The sequence below is a fragment of the Musca autumnalis genome, unplaced genomic scaffold (assembly GCF_047663935.1).
Source record: "Musca autumnalis isolate F117 unplaced genomic scaffold, ASM4766393v1 scaffold_1, whole genome shotgun sequence".
Taxonomy (NCBI): domain Eukaryota; kingdom Metazoa; phylum Arthropoda; class Insecta; order Diptera; family Muscidae; genus Musca; species Musca autumnalis.
This window is the reverse complement of record NW_027411644.1, coordinates 332,982,894-333,003,859: the sequence shown is the minus strand read 5'-3', so window position 1 is coordinate 333,003,859 and position 20,966 is coordinate 332,982,894. Positions and strand designations below refer to the sequence as shown.

Genomic DNA, 20,966 nt, shown 5'->3' with positions numbered 1-20,966 from the left:
ATTCTGCGTGCACCGCCATGTGGCATGTATTCATACGCCTTTTTAGCGGGTTCATCATCGCTCATTCTTATGATATGGCCTAGCCAACGCAATCGCTGCATCTCGATACGTTTAACAATATTGATGTCGTTGTATAGCAGATACAGCTCGTGGTTCATGCGACGTCGATATTCACCGTCAACGCAGATTGGTCCGTAGATCTTTCGAAGAATTTTTCTCTCAAACACACCAAGCACTGCCATGTCTGCTTGCGCAAGTACCCAGGCTTCGGAGCCATACATCAGCACGGGTAGTATCAGTGTTTTGTAGAGCGTTATTTTTGTTTGACGAGATGTGGCTTTGTTTTTAAACTGCTTACTTAATCCAAAGTAGCATCTGTTTGCCAATACAATTCTTCTTTTTATTTCACAACTGATGTCGTTTGTTGTGTTGACGGAGGTGCCGAGGTAGACGAAGTCTTTTACTACCTCAATATTATAGGAACCAACTTCCACAGTCGGTCCGAGCTCAATGGACGCATTGCGCGTCGACACCATCAACTTGGTCTTCTCACCGTTTACCGCCAGACCCACTTTAGCAGATTCTCCTTCGACCTTTATAAAGGTATCAGTTACTTCTTTTACTGATCGACCCATGATGTCTATATCATCAGCATGAGCAAGTAACATGTGACTATTGGTGTAGATTGTGCCACTTCTTTTGACGTTTGCCTCTCGTATAACCTTTTCTAGCAGGATGTTGAAGAGGTCACACGAAAGGCTGTCTCCTTGTCTGAAACCTCTTTTGGTACCAAACTCTTCGGAGAGGTTCTTTCCTATTTTAACTGAGGACCTCGTGTCAGTTAAAGTCATTTTACAAAGCCGGATGAGCTTTGCGGGAATACCAAATTCAGACATGGCTTGGAATACCTTTGAGCGCAGCGGACTGTCGAAGGCTGCTTTATAATCGACAAAAAGGTGGTAGGTGTCGATCTGCATCTCTTGGGTCTTCTCCAGGATTTGCCGCAGGGTAAATATCTGGTCAATGGTGGACTTGCCAGGTCTAAAGCCGCATTGGTATGGTCCAATAATCTCGTTGACCATTGGCTTTAGTCGTTCGCACAATATCCCTGACACGATCTTGTAGGCAATAGGGAGTAGACTTATGCCCCTATAGTTAGAGCATACAGTCTTATCTCCCTTCTTGTGGACGGGGCACAGGATACTCAGTGTAGTGTATTTCAATAGTTATTTCAAACACATGGCAACACTGTTTCTATGTTATAATTTCTCTTTCTTCTTTCTATCAAAGTATCTATGCATTGTACTAATTAGTATTCGTTATATTTTGGTAACTGCCATTTTGCCTACTAGTTATGATTAGCTTGTTCACTTCGATTTCAACCATCAAACATATCAAACGTTCGATTCCAGTTTTCATCAATTTGTATCTTTGTTGTTATTAGTTATTTATTAAATAAAGCAGTATTATTTAAACATTAATCAACGCGTGCTCATTTTTCAATTTAAATACACAACAAAGAATTGGCGACGAGGATAAACTCAAGTTCAAAGAGTTTTCAATAAGATTTTGTGCAAAAAATCTATTTTCAACATCAACAAAATCCATAACCTAAAATGGATCAAAATCAATTGGCGAAACTGTTGGATGCCATTACAACAATGGCAACAGCAATGCAAAACCAGCAAGCAGCTTCTACTTCCACAACAAACAGTGTTCAAATCATCACAAATTTCGATGCTTTCGACCCAAAAAGGGAAAATTTCAAAACCTACAAGGAACGCTTGGAGCTCCACTTGCAGCTAAAAGGGGTGTTTGACGACAAGGCTACCAGTGCAAAGCTTTTGTTGCAGTACATCGGTTCACCTGTATATTCAACCCTAACCACACTAGCTGCACCAAGGACAATTACCGAGTTAAAGTACGAGGAAATAATTCAAATTCTAAATTCACATTTTTGCCCCAAAAAGAATATTTTGGTTGAACAACATAAATTCTTGTGCGAAATTCAAAATGAAGATCAAAATATATCTGAGTTTGTTGCAGTTTTACAAGAACGAGCTAGTGAATGTATGTTTGTGTGTGAGTGCAAAAAGTCAGTGGCCGAGATATTTTTACGCTCTCAATTTATAAGAGGATTGAGAGATGCTCACATACGAGAGCAACTATTACAAACACCAGAACTGACTTTCACACAAATAGTTCAAAAAGCAACAACACTAGAAGCGGCAAAAATCGACAGCAACATAATTTCTCACAATACATCAACATCAGTACATCAAATTCATCAATACCGCCAAAACAAAAATCGAAGCCGTAGTCAAAACCGCCAAACAACAAGAATCAATTACAGCGAATTGGGTTTGGATGGTATGTGTGTGCGCTGCGGACAATCAAACCACATAGCAAGTGAGTGCAAGGTAAAGAAGCAAACATTAAAATGTCAATATTGTGGAAGAAGCGGACATGTTCAAAAGGTATGCATTCAAGCGAAAATGAATCAAAACAAATTAACAATCAATGAACATACCCAATCGATCGATGAGTGCAACCAGCTGTTCTCTCAAAATGATTCTAATTCAATTCACGGAACATACCCCATCGATGACTGTTTTGGTATCAACAAAATTATCGATATCGACCAAAACAAAAACAGAAAAGAAACGTCAATAGATGCAGACAAATTTTATGCAAAAGTGCAAATAGAAGACAAAAATCAAATTTTCGAGGTGGATTCGGGTGCGAGCCACACGTTAATATCGAAATATCAATTTAAAAAATTAAATGTGAACAATCAAATACGAAAACCGGAAATTACATTTCGGTCATACACCGGAGAAGTGATTGTGCCTGTGGGTGTTGTGGACGTGCGAGTGATATACAAAAACAAAACATCAATCGAACAAATGTATATTGTAGATTCAAAATGTGCCACAGTGCTAGGTCGTACTTGGATACGACACCTGAATATAAATTTCTCTGACATCGATTTGGACCGTAATACTTGCACAAATTAAGCCTGGGAGAAAGAGTGCGAATTCCTGGGAAAAAAATCACACACACACAATCAATGCAACAATTCAAAATGATCAATTCCCCAAAATCAACATCATCAACATTTTTCTTTTCTGCCATCAAAATCATATCCAGTTTTCAATAAAGTGCCGTGTCATCACTACAGTCAACAGTCCCTCTCTGCTGCACCTGATGTATAAGAAGTTCAAGCCTAAGGAAACAACCTACTGCTCTCCTGACGGACCAAGTCCTTATTTAAGCCTGGGAGACTGTAGTGTATTTCAATAGTTATTTCAAACACATGGCAACACTGTTTCTATGTTATAATTTCTCTTTCTTCTTTCTATCAAAGTATCTATGCATTGTACTAATTAGTATTCGTTATATTTTGGTAACTGCCATTTTGCCTACTAGTTATGATTAGCTTGTTCACTTCGATTTCAACCATCAAACATATCAAACGTTCGATTCCAGTTTTCATCAATTTGTATCTTTGTTGTTATTAGTTATTTATTAAATAAAGCAGTATTATTTAAACATTAATCAACGCGTGCTCATTTTTCAATTTAAATACACAACACTCAGGTTCCAATCGTCGGGTACTCGTTCTTCCTGCCAGATGGTGCTAACTAGCTGATGAATACACCTTATCAGCGTGTCGCCTCCGGTTTTGAACAGCTCGGCTGGTAAGCCATCGGCCCCTGCTGCCTTATTATTCTTCAGCCGATTTATTGCTGTCTTTACCTCATCTTGGCTGGGCAGTATACATTCAATATCATCTTCTGGGATTGGGACTGTGGTATCTTCGTCTTCTTCGCTGCTATTGGATACCAACAGATTTGAAAAATGTTCTTTCCATATCCTGAGTATACTATCTGTATCAGTTACCAAATTACCTTGCTGGTCTCTACAGGAGGATGTGCCTGTACCAAAGCCATCAGTTTGATGCTTGACTCTTTGGTAGAATTTTCGGACTTCATTCTGGCTCCTGTACATCTCGATTTTTTCACACTCCCGCTTTTCCATCTCTCTCTTTTTCCTGCGGAAAAGACGTTTCTCCTCTCTCCTTTTCTCCCTGTATCTCTCTCGTGCGCTACGCGTTGCTACGGATTGTAAAGTAGCCTTATATGCCGCATTTTTCTCTTCGGTGGCAGCACGACACTCCTCATCATACCATGGATTCCTTGGTGGAGGTCTCTGGTATCCAAGTATGGATTTTGCGGCTGTTTGCATGGAGTGGGCAATGCTTTGCCATTGCGCTGATATGTTATCGGGATGAGGAGGGCTTTGATTAAGCAATTGGGCTAGTTGAGTGGAATATGCTGTGGCTATCTGTTGTGATTGCAGCTTACCGATGTCTAACTTTCGTGTTGTGTCTGCTCGTACTTTGTTTGCTACGTTTAAGCGGGTGCGTACCTTTGCTGCAACAAGGTAGTGGTCCGAATCAATGTTTGCGCCTCGGAACGATCGTACATCCAACACGCTTGATGAATGTCTTCCATCTATCACAACATGATCAATTTGGTTTCTTGTTTTCTGATCTGGAGACAGCCAGGTGCCCTTATGAATATCGAGATGATTAAATCTGGTACTGCTAACTACCATGTTTTTTGCAGCTGCAAAGTCTATCAGTCTCATACCATTGTCAGATGTTTCACTGTGGAGACTGAATTTCCCGACTGTTGGGCCAAAGATATTCTCCTTTCCAATTTTGGCATTAAAATCGCCTAGAATGATTTTAATGTCATTGGCAGGGCAACGGTCATATGTTTCTTCTAAGCACTCGTAAAATATATCTTTGGTCTGTTCGTCCTTTTCTTCAGTGGGAGCATGAGCGCAAATAAAGCTGATGTTGAAGAATTTAGCTTTTATTCGAATTGCAGCAAGTCTTTCATTCACTGGAGTGAAGCTGGATACAAGATGTTTTAGTCTCCGACTAACTACGAATCCACAACCAAACTCATGCTTTACGTCATGGCAGCTATAATACAGTGCGTCACCTTTAGGTGTTGTTGTGACGCCTTTCCCAATCCATCGTATTTCCTGTATGGCAGTAATATCGGTCTTGTACTTTTCAAGTACGTCTGCCAATGCGAAGACTGCACCTTCTCTATAAAGAGTGCGAACATTCCAGGTGCAGATTCGCAGATCATGGTCCTTAAAACGTTTGCGGGGTTCGTCAACTTTAGAGGGGTTTGTTTTTCTTTTCTTTCGTTTTTTCATAGTAGGCTGTTTTTTCTAGGGGAGGGTTACTAACCCGACGCCCAAACCCAAGTTTTTAACGTTCTTATGGGTGAACGCGCGGCACATGTTAGCTCACTACCTTTAACGGGTGTTAAAGGCAGTTCCCCAGGTGACACCACGGGGAGGTCAGTGTCCACTTGGGATGAAAGAGGGACCAAGATAAATCCTGGGCTTTGCCATGTTAAAACCGGTCAGGACCGTTCCTTGGTATCTTCCATCCCCTACGAACCCTAATAACACTGTGTGTAATTTTTTTAATCATGGAAAAAAAGAAGATGTCTCACCATTTTTCCCATCACTTTTATAGCTACTGAATCCTGCCTGTCAACTAAAAAAAACATATATATTACATCCAAATCTGAACCGATTTCAATATGCACAAATAAATATGTCGAAGCCAAAAAAACATTATTTTAAATATTTTAAGATATTCCTATGTTTTTATGACTGCATTCTCTTTCTTAAGTTTCGGTCATTAAATTACGTTTGTCTTACCGAAGTGAATGGTACTTATATCATCTCGATGTGAATTATAGCCTATTCCTGAAGTTTACTTACGGCGGCCTTCAATTTGATAAATGATATGCTCAAAAATATATGTGACTATTATTGATTTGAAAATTCATATATTAAAACCGATTTATAATTTTGCAAAAGTGTTCTAAAACCAAAAAAATTGGTGAATATCGTCGTACATCGTCAGCAATAAAAGTTTAAAACAAGTTTTACATCATTATTAAATAACAAATTTTTGCTAACATGAACTTCCAAAATTTTGGTCCGGTGACGCGTGACGCGTCGTCGTTTTAAGGAGATGGCTGAAATTTGGTATTTAGTCTTCGTTGGGGGTATAAAACTTCCCCCATAAATTTTTAGGTATATATCCACGCCATCATATAGCCCATAGAACGGTACCTTCCGATTTTCGGTTTTTTGAAGGTTGTGGCCACATTAATCCACCGAAATGGCTGAAATTTGTGGTGGAGGGTATGAAAAGTTCGGCCCGACCGAACTTAACGCTTTTCCTACTTGTTTATATCTATTTATTTTAATAGCGTTTGTTTATGTTTTTGCCAATTTGTCCGCCACAAAACATTCGAATTTAGAAAAATTTTCCTTGCAAAAACTTCTAAACAAAACTCTCCAATATTCTCTGACAATTGTCTCCAAATTCTCTCTCTTTTACTTTGCAAGTTTGTTATCGAACAGCATTTTGTAAAAGTTTGTGCAAATTTGCACAAAGTTCTGGGTTATCGTACAGACCTACTGTTTCAGCTTCTTGTTCTTGATTTTTGCTAAGAAAACACTGTTAGCTGTGTTCCTTTAATTACCTGAGGTTACAATTTTTACCATTTGTTACCATTTTTACCCTGCAAAGCGTTCCTTAACCCCAAAAAGTGGTAAAACTGGCAGACATTTTTAAGAGAGTGAGAGAGGAGAGAGAACCCATATGCCTTTCTCTTCTACCACAGGCTACCAACAAAATTTCTGCAGGTAAAAAATGGCAGAACTGATTTTTCGACTTTTGTTTGACGATTATTTCACAATGAAAAAGAAAATGGACGAAAAACAGAAGAAAAAGTCGAACGCTGACAAAACTAAATTAAAAACTGTGAAATAAAAGACGAAAATTGACCTTTTTATGTTTCTTTTTGACATTGCTGCCAGATCTACCATTTTTCTGTTCCTTTACTTTTCTGGTAAAAATGTTAATGAGAGAGCAATTTTGACACTTTTCTCTTTTACCACCTTTACCATTAAAAAAGTAAAGGAACAAAGCTGTTGTTTGTGAATATATACAGTGAGCGTCAAAATAAAGTTTCCACGTCTGAACATTTTTTTTTTGATTGCATTATTACTCCGACATAGAGATATTATATGTAAAATATAAATGTAACTTTTTAAAGTATTTAGAAAATATTAGGCCCTTCCAACCAAGGCCTATAGAAGTTCGGCCTTTTAGAGTTCTGTTAACAACTTTTGTCCACAAAGTCCATATTTACATATATTAGGCAATTTTCCTTGCGGCAATTGTCAGTTTGTAGGTGAGAGAGGGGGCTGAGAGGCAAAGGGTTACCATATGCCTCACCTCTCTCTCCATCAAACTGACAATTGCCGCAAGTAAACTCGCCTAATGTAAATTGGGACTTACAAATTAAAAATTGCCGCAAGGAAAATTGGCTAATGTAAATATGATTTGAGTTTCTTTGTATTTTAAATCACAATAATGTTTTTGACAACAAATATAGCAATCAGGTGGGCTTAGTGTCCAACTGTATAAACTGTGCTTCCAACGTTTCATTACAGAATAAATGAAGATTACCAAAATAAGCCAACATTTGACGCGTCAAAATAAAGTTTACACCACAGTCTATACAGTCGGACACTAAGCCCACCTGATTGTTATGTGTGTTGTCAAAAACATTATTGAGATTTACTGCTATGCCTAAATACGACCGTATTCCAAAAACGTATGAGGTGAAAAATGCAAACAAATCCAACATATAAAAGAAGCATTTGTTTACAATTGTTGGAAACAATAAATGTGAACAAATGTCGAGATTAGAGATTAGATAGAGATTTGTTGCAATTTTTTTTTTGGAAATCTCAATAGAAAGACTCTTGCCCCCACAAAAATGCAAACAAATCCAACGTATAGAAGAAGCATTAGAAAAAATAATGCTAGTTTGCGCCCATGTGTGTGTGTGAGATCTTTGCCTGCGCAAAGGACAGGCGGCAGACAGGCAGCAAAAAATTAAAAGCTTTTTTCCCCCAATCCCTTAGCTAGACGTAGGTGGTAGCTAGAAATGAAGACTAGACTTGGCAATTTTAAGGTGGGTTTTAAATGTTAATATTTTATTTCTTTTTTTTTATAAATTTACAAAAAGCTAATAAAAAGGAGTGGCCTGAAAACACCCTAAAAGGTCCATCAAAACTCCTCCTTCTTCCGAAGCACATTCAAAAAGTAACTAAACAACGACCCCGACTTGATTGTGAAACTCCCAATTCAGAACCCCCCAAGCAACAAATCTGATTTATATCATCGTATCCTTTCATTTCCCCTTCTTTAACAACAACCCCCACAACAGTTAACCCCTCTCAATTGTATTCCTGCTGTGTTGTTTGAATTTTCTCAACTTTTTTATTTTTTAATGTTCCTTCAATGGAAAATCGATCTTCTTTAACATACCAAACCGGGGAAAAAGGGACGAGCAGACAAATCGGCATATTGTTTCTCCCATGGTACCGTCTTCGTGTAATTTTGGCATGAAATAAGCCTAGAGAGAGTCTAGAGACGTCAAAGCGTGATCCGATACACATTGGAGTCAAATATAGCAACGTGTTATTCATAAATATGGGCGACTCTTCAGATCTCTGCCCATATGTTACGTAAACCTTTGGTATTGGCCCCATTCCTTTAGACTTGGGTCTTTAATATCGTGTCGATTTGAGTGAAAGACATTGTTTTCATAGCCCTGAACCCATAAGAACCATTTATCCGCACACCGCTATGTTGAGAGGTTGAAACTTTATTTTGACGCTCACTGTATACAGGGAAAGGCAAAGACCTGCTAATATTGGCTACATCCCTCAATAAAAATGTTACAAAAAACTAAATACTTAATCCATTGCTTATCAAAATGTCCATGGAATACGTACCAAAATATCGAAATATCGTAATGACTGAAACCTAGTTAAACAACACAATTAAGAACTCTGAAATTCTATCTAACAAATACAATATATTTAGAATTGGCCGAGGAAGCAATGGTGGTGGCGTACTTATAGCTGTATCTACTATTTTTACTTGTGAATTGTTGGATAATGTTTCTACACTTAATATCGAGTTTCTTGCCGTTCAAGTTAAAAATAATTTAAAACCAGTAAGGAAAGATCAAAGTCGGGCGGGGCCGACTATGTAATACCCTACACCACTGTGAATATGTGAAATATATACGGGAGCTAAATCCAAATCAGAACAGATTTTGGCAAAACTTGGCGCATTTATTTCTAGACCAAATTCCGAATTAATATTGCAAATTTCATATAAATTGGACATACACATATGTATATGTATAGCGTGTTTCTTGCATCAAATATCTAAAATCGGCCCATAATATATATGGGAGCTATATCCAAATCTGAATTGATTTCGATATGATTTGGTGCACTAATTTCTAGAGTAACCACCGTCACACATTCCAAATTTCATTAAAATCGGATATATATAGCGTGTTTCGTGCATCAAATCGGACTAAGATCTATGTATGTATGGGGGCTATATCCAAATCTAAACCGATTTCGATATAATTTAGCACGCTTATTTCTAGGCCAAATCCCGACACATATTCCAAATTTCATTGAAATTGGGTGTTTCGTGCACCAAATACCTAAAATCGGCCGAAAATTTATATGGGAGCTATATCCAAATCTGAGCCGATTTCGAAATACTTTGGCACACTTATTTCTAGACTAAATTCCGTCACACATTCCAAATTTTATTGAAATCGGACATAATTTGTGTGTTTCGTGCACCAAATACCTAAAATCGGCCGAGGTTATATTTTTAATTCCTCCAAATTGGTTTATTTTGCGTTTTAAAATCCATACAATAGTAAAAGAACACATATAATAATGGCCCTTAATCCCATAGTCGTTGTTTTAATATTTTATTAAAACAACTATAATTTACCCTTTACACTTACCCCTTGGTAAACATCGCCAACTTTCCCACTAATATTAAAAAAACGACTATGGGTCATTATTATATGTCTTCTTTTACAATTGGATGGATTTTAAAACGCAAAATAAACTAATTTGCAGCCACCAAAAAATATAATTTACACATCAAAACTTAATGCCAAGAATGTCCTCCATGAAATTTAATGAACACATTTATCTTTAAGTTAACCGGAACGCTATAAATCTGTTCGGAAAATCCAAACTTTAACGAAAGAAGACTAATAATAATAGGGGTTATGGGATTAAGCCTGACTATTTAGAAAAACAAAATGGTACAATTAGTTTAATTTCGTTTATAAAGAAGATTAAATACCAAATTTCAGCAATTTTGGTAAAACAATGTACAGTTCTATGGGGGCTACATCAAAACGTCGATCTATACTTACACATTTTTTACCCCATGGAAGACCAAGCAACAAGTTTCAGTCTTTCGGAGGAATATTGACGTCACAACTTTCCGAATTGCGAAAATCCGGAGGTGCCGTGACTAAGTACCAAATTTTAGCCGTTTCGGTGTGATCATGAAACTATTGAAAATACCGAAAATCGGGTGGTACCGTTCTATGGGGGCTACCAAATTACAAAGCTCTATCTTAAAAATTGCGAGGTGTATCTTGATTTCAACAGACGGACGGACGACTTAGAATTTTACCATGATCTAGAATATATACACATTATGGTGGAGGGTATAAAAATGATTTTATCGTTGAGACATCATAATAATACATGCCGGATAGAAATGGTAAGAGATGCCTTAACATTGCACCAAAGACAAGGTTCATGAAGGCCTATATATGGTCAGTATTGTTATATTCTGTGGAAGTACGGACTCTAAAAACCATAGATGTGAATCGTTTAGAAGCCTTCTAAGAATTCTGAAAATCCCGTGGATAGCTCACATATCAAATGACGAAGTTCAATCACATAAAAAGGAGACAAATTTCATATCCGAGACACATAATCCGAAACCCAAAATACTACACCTTGCAAAGAATTCTACAAGCCAAAATAGAGGGTAAACGTAGCAGAAGAAGATAAGAGACGTCTTGGCTTCAAAATATTCAACAACGCACGGAATTGCGAAATGCAGAAAATGTAATAAGTGTTGCAAGCAGGGTGTCCAAAAATTCGGGTTTTAAAGACAAAACGATTAACCGAAATTTTCAACATCTTAGATCATGCTAGCTCGATTAATTCAATTAATTACTTAAAAACCTTAATAAATAATGACCTTCATCCTAAAAAGACAATAATAAATAAATTTATTTTAATTTCGAGAATACAATTGTATTCAAGGCACATTTATATATGTAAGGTAGAAGAGACAATCAGCTGTATTTTTACTTTTTTGTAAATTTGGTTTTCAAAATGTAATATGGTCTAGTCATTAGCATGAAGAAAATATTAGGAGAAAAATTCATCTCGAAAACTACATTTGTTGCCTCAAACGGGATAATATATAAAAAAAATTCCTTATTTCGTATATTTCGAACAATATCTCCAAAACTGTCACATTTTTCGCTAACTTTACTGTGAAAGAAATATGCTCTGGAATGTAGTTCACAACCCTTCAGAACATTCTATTCCTATTAAATGCTGCTATCACGCTATTATAACACATTTTTCAGAGGAAATTTGGTAAATATATGAACAATGCACTGAAATTCCAAATATGAAAATAAATAGCCTGTGTGAACATTGTTTGAAATATGTGTTGTAGAACGTATGATATGAAATACTGCAGAAAAAACGTGAAATAAGTATTTTAGAGTTTCAGAATGTTCTGAAGAATTGCTGAGCACATTGTTTGGAATTTTTTGCGAAAGGTTATATGCCATTTAGATATGACACCATTAGCCGGATTTAGCCCATTATCAGGTTTTATTTGCTAAATCCAGCCAAAATCTACCAGATTTCCCATACAAAAATAAATCCTCCTATTGAGTGGATTTGTTTTAAATCTGGCATAAATCCTCGTATACAACATGCTTATTATAGATTTCGTTGGTTCTAACAAGAATGTTTTATATATGAATATATATTTAATGACAAGAAAAACAGAGAGAAGACTGAATACATATTTCATTAATCATTAGTATATATAATAAAAAATTCATAGGCTGCTATGGTTATTATTAACATGGCCAACTAAATAATAACTACTATGATTGCTTTTCTACAACACCCCTTCTCAATCATATAAGCCAATGCATTTTGATAGTTTTTTAAATCTATTATTATCCAGGGATTTCGTGAAGATATCGGCCAATTGATCACATGTTCCGATAGGTTCTATCTTGACAATTCCTTTATCGATGTAGTCTCTTATAAAATGATGCTTTATGTCTATGTGCTTTGATTTCTTAGTCTCAACATTTGACGCCATGAATATACATCCCCGATTATCTTCATCTTCATTATCTTCATTCAAATCTTGAAGTAAGCCACGTAACCAAATTGCTTCTGAAACAGCAGAACTCAATGCGACATATTCAGATTCACTCGATGAGGTAGCCACCGTCTGCTGCTTTCTACTTGACCAGGATACGGTACATCCGAATACTTTAAATAGGTAACCACTTACTGACTTTCGGTCAACTTCGTCTCCGGCCCAATCTGCATCGGCAAATCCTACCAAGGGAGGTTCATCTTTTTCTTTTTCATAATTCAATTTTGTTTGCAATGTCCCTTTTATATATCTCAACACCCTTTTAGCTGCTTGCCAATGTGCTTCTGAGGGGTTTTGTTGGAAACGTCCCAAGTAACCGACATGGTAGCATATATCTGGCCTTACACAAAGCATAACGTACATCATACTTGTTGTGCAAACTTGTAATTTCAAACCTTTTTCCATTGGCGTCTTTACGGGATTACAATCTTGCATAGAGAATTTTTCCAATATTCGGGATAGGTTTGCTTCTTGAGATAACATTATTTTTGATGCGGTCTTTTCTACCTTTATTCCCAAAAAGTACTTCAGTTCTCCAAATTGTGACAACTGAAATTTTCTCTCTAATTGCGCTTTGAACTCTGCAATAAGTTCCATATTACTGGCAGCAATAAGCAGATCGTCCACATATAGTATGACATAAATAACATCACCGGTCATAAGTTTGGTGTATAGACAATAGTCATGACTTGATCTATTGAATCCCAATGTGATAAGGTATTTATTAAGAGTTTCGTTCCAACACTTTGGCGCCTGTTTTAAACCGTAGATAGATTTTAAAAGTCGACATGCCATATCTTTGCTTGCTGAAACCCCCTCTGGTACATGCATAAAAATTTCTTCTTTCAGGTCACCATTCAAGAAGGCAGTCTTTACATCCATTTGATATAAAAATAAATCTTTGTTTGCAGCGATGGCTAATAAAACACGGACAGTAGAAAGCTTAGTCACAGGTGCATAAACCTCATTGTAATCCACACCTTTCCTCTGTAGAAACCCTTTTACAACTAACCGCGCTTTGTACCTTAATGGCTTCCCATCTCCATCGTACTTGATTTTGAAAATCCACTTTGATTTCAATAATTTTGCTGTTTTGGGAGGTCGTTCAATTTTCCAAACTTTGTTTGATTCCAATGACTGCAGTTCGTCATTTATTGCTTGAATCCACAAATTTTCATCAGATCTACCAGCTATATTGGAAAATTTTTCTGGAATGTCCATAGGTGTTTGCTCTTTAATGTATGCCGAAAATCCTAATTTAAATCCCATGAATCTGTTGGGAACGTGCTTAGTACGTTGACTTCTTCTGGGCGTATCCTCTACACTGTCACTTGATTCAGTAGTATTTCCATTTGATGTGGTAACTTGTTGTGGTAAATCTACATTATCATCATCAATAATCTCCACGTCGGGTGTGCTCTCTGTAATGTCGATAGGTGTCGGAGTAACAGGCACGCTATTCTCATCATCCCCTTCTTGCATGTTACTTCTTATAATTTGTGTTTTCAAAGGATTCACTGTGTTGATATCTTCCTTATATGGAAAGCACGTTTCATCAAATTTGACATCTCTGGAAGTGATTATCTTCCTTTCCTGCATATTCCATAACTTGTATCCATTTGGAACATAGCCCAACATAACTAACCTTTGACTTTTCGAATCTAGTTTCTTTCGCTTTTGTTTCGGTACCCAAGCATAAGCTTTGCAACCAAACACCTTGAATTTCCCAACATCTGGCTTGGTGCCGTACCACATTTCTGCTGGAGTTGTATTTATTAAGGATTTTGTTGGACTTCTATTGATTAAGTAAACAGCTGTCAAAGCAGCTTCGTTCCACATATTCTTTGGCACATTTGATTCTAGAAGCATACTTCTTACTTTTTCCATTAGCGACCTATTGAATCTTTCGGCCACCCCGTTCTGCTGAGGGGTGTAGGCAATTGTTTCCTCTACTTGAATTCCCTTCATGGCGTACCACTTCCTTTGCTCATGTGAACAATATTCTCGGCCTTGGTCTACTGTTAGTTTTGAAATTGGCACACCAAATTGTGCAACAGCCATGGCTTCATACTCAACAAATTTTTGAAATACTTCAGACTTTTTGGCGATGGGATATATTACTGTAAAATGGGTATAGTCATCGACGAATGATACAACATACTTGGAACCATTCCAAGCTACAGGATCAATTGGTCTGCATACATCAGAGTGAATTCTTTGTAGTGGACGAGTGGTCTTTTCGCGGGTTTTATTAAAGGGTTCACGACATTGTTTGCCCTCGACACAAACATCACAGAACACGATTTTTTCGGGTTTTACATCAATGCCCAGTACCATCTTCTTATTTACCAGTTCATTAAAGGAGCTTGATCCAATATGACCATATCTTTTATGCCACAACTGATTCTTTTCGACGTTTGAGTAATTCACCACACGATTGTAGCATGTAACCGAAGGAGTTCTTTACTGGAATTTAAATTTAAATCCCAAGGTTGCTTCAGGCGTAGACGGATGACGGCAGCATGCATTTTTTTCCGCAGCCTTATCGCTCGTCGGAGGTGTGGGATCTTGTCATTGTCTACCGAAGGGCATCTACAGTAACGAATTAACATATTTTTTAAGCATGCTTAGGAAAAATAGATATACAGAAGAGAGGAGAGAAAACATGAAGGAAGATAAAGAAAAGTAAACGTTCTCCGCAAGCTGTCTAGGCTAGTCCTGGTGTTATTGCACTAGTCATATGGCCCACCCAACCATGTTACCTACCCAAGATCCAGCATCGGTTCTATGGTAACCCAAGCTCAGTACCCCTACTACAACTTTTGGTGCCTTAGAAAGTCAAAAGACGGTACTAAATTAGTTCATGGCGACAAAAGCCAACATTTTTAATCCAACCATTATAATAATTTAACAATACTAATTTTAATAGATTATCAGAATATTACTGGCAATAGTATTAAGTTCATGATAATTTCAAAACCCGCTATAAAATTCACATGGCATACAAAAAAAAAAATAGGTAATAGGTAAAAATACTTAGTTGTAAATATATTCTGAATTAAGAAAATGAATTAAATAGATATGACTTGGATAAAAATGAAATATTTAATAGATCTGTGTGCATAAAGTTTTCAGTGGTTTCAAAAATGTATCAGCTGACCTTGTACTTGAGTTCATTGAACTTTTGTAACAAAATTGTTTCCAGTTCGAGCATATGAACGGTGGAATGAAAGAAACGCAAATCAAATTATTATTTAATAAATGAGATCATACACTGCTAACTTGAGAGAGGCTTAAACTCTCAGTAAAAAATAAATATTGCAGACCTAGTATAACAGTTCCTATTTGTGGGAGATCAGTGTTAGGTATTGTACCAGTGACTTCCAAACAGTTAAAGCAAACGTCCAACAAGTTGGCATTTCTGAGTACAGCACATAACCTGCAACTTAGTTCAAAATGGATACCATTTCCAGGAAATGGAAAATTCACTTTTTCATTCGCAATTAAGATTTTAGGGTCATAACCACAAAAAAAATATATAAATATTCAACCAATGTCAAATGAATATCAATTCGGATTTCAGTCAACCTCTGTCTGAGAGTAACGGGATCGTTACTAAGAGCGCTATTATCTCAATTAGATGGACACGAAATCAAACAATCAGAGGGAGGTTGTCTGAAAGCCAAATTGGCAAAATAGTGAGAATACTTGTGACTTACTTGGACGGGCTCCAACGATGAAAGGCCTTTCATTTCCAGATGCCGGACTCCTTTTGTTTTTGTCTTTCCTTTTGCTTGTACAAAAATAATATTAAAACAATTTGGTTGAAATTTATATGCTGGTAAACTTTAAATTTACAACTCGTTGATATTTGAACTAGGGGTTTGCTTGGTTTGTTTCCCTCTTACTGACAGCACGATATTAGTTTCGAAAATTATTCTGTACCACACACACATGTACTTTATGCAAACAGAATGAGACTAAGAGGAGGTTGATATAGTTTTGCCAAACAATTAATATTCAGAGTTAATCAATCGTAATCTGTTTTTTTTTTTGCATGAAAACCAATCTTTGATACACATAAAGTCACAGTTTTCCGATCGTGTGATCCAAGGCCAATTTTGACTTCTTTTAAGATGTAACTTAGATTCACTTAACCAATGTCGTCACTCCTTCAACCAAATGTAATTTAATCGATTCTCAACACCAATTTACGAAGGGCTTTGGACCAGCATTCATGGATTTATCCTTTTTCCACTGATTTTTAAATCACAATATGACTATATCCAACCGGTGTCACTACCGTGGCGTTTTCTTTAAGAATTTGTTCCGCTGGTCTTGTTTTGACGACAATTATACCACGAGGATTGATTGAGATTTATGACAAGCGTCTGTAACACAACCAGAATAACTGACGTGCAGATGACCAACATGGACCACTTCAACTAGTGGGGGTTGTAGGGGGAACCTAACGGCAGAGGTTAAAAAGACACAATAAGAGATGCAGATTCCTAGATTAAGAGAAAGATTAACAAACCTCACCTTGTTCAGTGACAGCAGAAAAAATATCAACGGCAAATCATGAAATCACTGGTATGTAATATACAATATTGTTGAGAATTCCTCCAATTGTATTCAATATCTTACGTCGCAAATGGAACAATGCATCGACATCCAATTAGTTTAGCCACCAAGAAATCTTTAAGACAACTGAATCACACATATATTCATATGGAAAAACGTCTGTAGAATTCACTGGGTATTGCCTTACCAATTAAGAGGACGACCAGAATTGAAAATCAAAATTGTAACCAATGGATTCCGGTTAGGAAAAATGTTTTAATAAACACTTGTAATATTTTGATAATGCGTTTCAGTCGAAGGCTGTGTCAGAATGGGCAAGATGGCTTCTCAGTAACCCTCTTTTCTAGCCTCGTAGTTTCCAGAAAAAAAAACAATTTTCTATTCTCCAACACAGACAAAGCAAAAAAAGCAAAATGGTTTTCAGTAGAAAGGAACAAATCTACATTCACCAGGAAAAGCGCTCAATTATCTATTTTCACTTAGAGTCTACTTTGCAGAGCATATCTTAAGGAGGGATTTGTTAGTAGAAACAGTATTATCACGCATACTACTGTATTGGTAAAACAATTACGACTAACACAGCGACAAACAGGAAGTCTACACAAGCGCCACCACACGATCGTTAATGTTAAATCTGATCTCATATAAACTTCCACGTAAGTATGCAGTTCCTATGTGGTATTTTCCCTTCATTATATATGCCTTGTCTTTAACAAATCGCACTTCAATGCTGGCTGATGTCATCTTTTTTACAGATAGTAAGTTGTCTCTGAGATCGGGTACATATAATACATCCTTTAGTTCTACATCAAAATCTCGGTTACTCATTCCTTTGATTACGCCTTTATGGTTGGCAATCAGATATTGATCATCTTTACCGACTTTTATTTCCACGGGAGTTGCCAACATTGACATTGAATCGAAATACCATTTCTCATTCACCAAATGATCGCTTGCACCAGAATCTAGCTTAAATGTTACACAAGACTTACCAACGTTTGAAAAATTTGCATCTGCCATAAAACAAACTGATTTGTTATTCTCCTTTTGTGTAAATTTGCTTCCTTTAGAGGCACTTCTCGCTTCACTTTGGCGACAATCAATTGCTTTATGACCGAATTTGTGGCACTTGTGACATCGACCTTGAAATTTCCTTTTAAAATTCTTTTTACCTTCAAATGCGGTTTTTGCTGGAATTTCGTCTCCTTCTGAACGATGGGTCATTTTTGTTTCTTCCAAGAGTAGTCGCTCTTTTACCATATTGTAGGATAACTGAGATTCGTCCAAATTTTGTAAAGCTGTTATTAATGGATCGAACTTCTCTGGCAATGTCATAAAAAGTTGCGTAATAACGTCACTGACTCCAACTTCAGCCCCAGCCATCTTAAGATTCCTGATTAAATTTTCAAATTTCATTAGGTGTTCCGCTACAGACTCTCCTTCTTTCAAACGCAGGTTCAGAATCTGCTTTCTGGTCAAGACTTGATTTGTTATAGATTTCTTAGCAAATACGTTCTTCAGACTCTCCCACATCTCTTTGGCTGTCTTCTTTTCTCGAACGTATCCCAGGCAATCATTGCTAATAAAGGATACCAATTTGTCTCTTGCTTTCTTATCCTTCTTTAAAAATTCTTGCTTTGCAGCATTTTCTGCGGGAGGATTATCCTTTAAAACATCCTCCAGGTTTAAATTCTCAAAATGAATTTGAACTCGAAACTGCCATTCATCATATCCGCATCCATTAAATTGGGGTATACCAACGCTATCCTTTTGTTCGCCCATAACCTATTATAGATTTCGTTGGTTCTAACAAGAATGTTTTATATATGAATATATATTTAATGACAAGAAAAACAGAGAGAAGACTGAATACATATTTCATTAATCATTAGTATACATAATAAAAAATTCATAGGCTGCTATGGTTATTATTAACATGGCCAACTAAATAATAACTACTATGATTGCTTTTCTACAACAATGTTGCTAGAAAATACAAAAAGTTGCAAGCTGGAACAAGAAACAAGGTAGATGCATCGGTGAATTGCTACACTAAAAATAATTTAAAATGTAAAAATTTGTAAACAAGGCGGAAAAATCAAATTTGTTTTGATGTACAAAGTTGATTTTAATCAACCAAGACTAATATTTATGATGCCTAAACGATAAAATAATTCGTTTATTTATCTTAGATGGGCAAACTGCGATAAAATAATTCTTTATTTGCTCTTTAGTTAGCATTAGTAGCATAATGTGCTAACATTTTCAGTAGTAAACAATACATTTGTTTGACGTATGTTTTTTGAGACGAATTCAATTTACAAAAATTCTTTTGACGTTTCACATTCGTTCAGATGGGCTGATGCATCTACCTTGGTAATTGTGCTATGAACAAAAATCAGCTGACTGCCATTTAAATCCTCCAAAATGTATATCTAAATGCCATGAGATTTGTACTGGATTTATTAAATCCAGTCGAGGATTTATGGCTAGTCTAAATGAGCTATTACTTGGTTCAACTTCCAATAGTTTAGCTGCTACTGACCATAATTCCAGAAATTATGTAAACTTCTATACATTTTATCGATTTTGATGCGCTAGATGCAGTTTTTCCTGGTTCTTCTGATTGACACCTAGGTTCCTCTACTTTAGGGCTACAATATTTCTGAAGACCGCGAACTATAATTCTTATAAGTTTCTGAGACAAAGCACGGATCAATGGAAAAAAGTGTAGTTTAGCCCGGTTTAGATGAGGCTATAAAATCCAAACCCGATCTAACAACACAAAACCCAATTAGGGTTTTTGTAGTCTCAGTATGTACTTTCGGAAAATGCCCATTAAAAGTTGTTTGCATTTTCAGTGTTGCATAGTGTAATTTTTTTCATTTGACAGTTTTCACCTTTATAAAAGTTTTCATTTCACATTTTCATAGAAACAGAATTGAGCCCCAACTGATACACGTAAAATCATGACGGCACGCATTTCTAATTTTTCCATTGTAAAAAAATTGCGGATGCGTCTTTTTTGAAAACCTGTTTCTATATGAAGGAGTTGCCAGATCGAAGCAAAATTTAACATGTGTTCATAACAGAGATGGAAGTTTCCAAAACACTTAACTTTTTTCTGTTTATACCGCGCTTTTTGTGCTAGGCTAAGAAGTTTCCGAACTGCCCTCGTATAAGCTGTGTTCCAGAACTAAAAAGTTTTTACAATTTTTACCACACAAAAACCGTACACAAAAAAGTTGTAAAATGTTCACTTTTCTTTAAACAAAAAAGGCGCTGAATGACGCTCTTTTTAAAAACATTTTACCCGACAAATTTGAGCGTGTAAAAAATAGTAACATGGTTGCCGGCCTCTGATTGGCTGATAAGACGACTTTGACATTTGTTCCAGCTTTTTTGACGTTTTTTTCCATTTTTGCGTTCCCGAACTTTTTAAAAAAAACTTTTGTGTGAGAACAATTTTTCTCTCCTTCATCTTTTACAACTTTTGCTACTAAAAAGTACGGTAACAAAGCTACAGTATGCAAAGTTCATATTCGTACACCCCTAAAAAATTAATAAAATCGTTATTAATTCCATATTTTATGTGCAAATATGAAATAATTGATAGGGATTACCATAACGAAGGAAGATTTAAGAATAACAAAACAAATTTTTAATTTATTCCGTCATTTAGGTATAGATGGCGCCTGTGTGGGTGGCAAAGATCGTATTCGTACACCTATAAGCACTATATATTTGAAGTTTTTAAGGATTTTCAAAGCAAAATACCGCAAATTTTTGTTCTTTTCTTCTTTCGGAATGCCTCTGCTATAGAAATATGTAAAAATAACGGTAATTTTATTAAAAATTTTGCATGAATAAAAAGTCGGACGAATATTTGAAATACCTAAGAAAAATGTGCTAAATATGATTAACTATTGCA

At 36.3% G+C, this 20,966-nt stretch overlaps 1 protein-coding gene across 1 annotated transcript in view; it reads left to right on the top strand.

Annotated features, from left to right (window-relative positions):
- Positions 1-1,271: 1,271 nt before the first annotated feature.
- LOC141390238 (uncharacterized) overlaps positions 1,272-20,966 on the top strand; it is a 95,955-nt gene continuing 76,260 nt past the window's right edge. The window contains exon 1 of the mRNA XM_073963042.1: positions 1,272-3,600. The gene's annotated coding sequence lies outside the window, so the exon portion shown is untranslated. The remainder of the gene's footprint in view (positions 3,601-20,966) is intronic.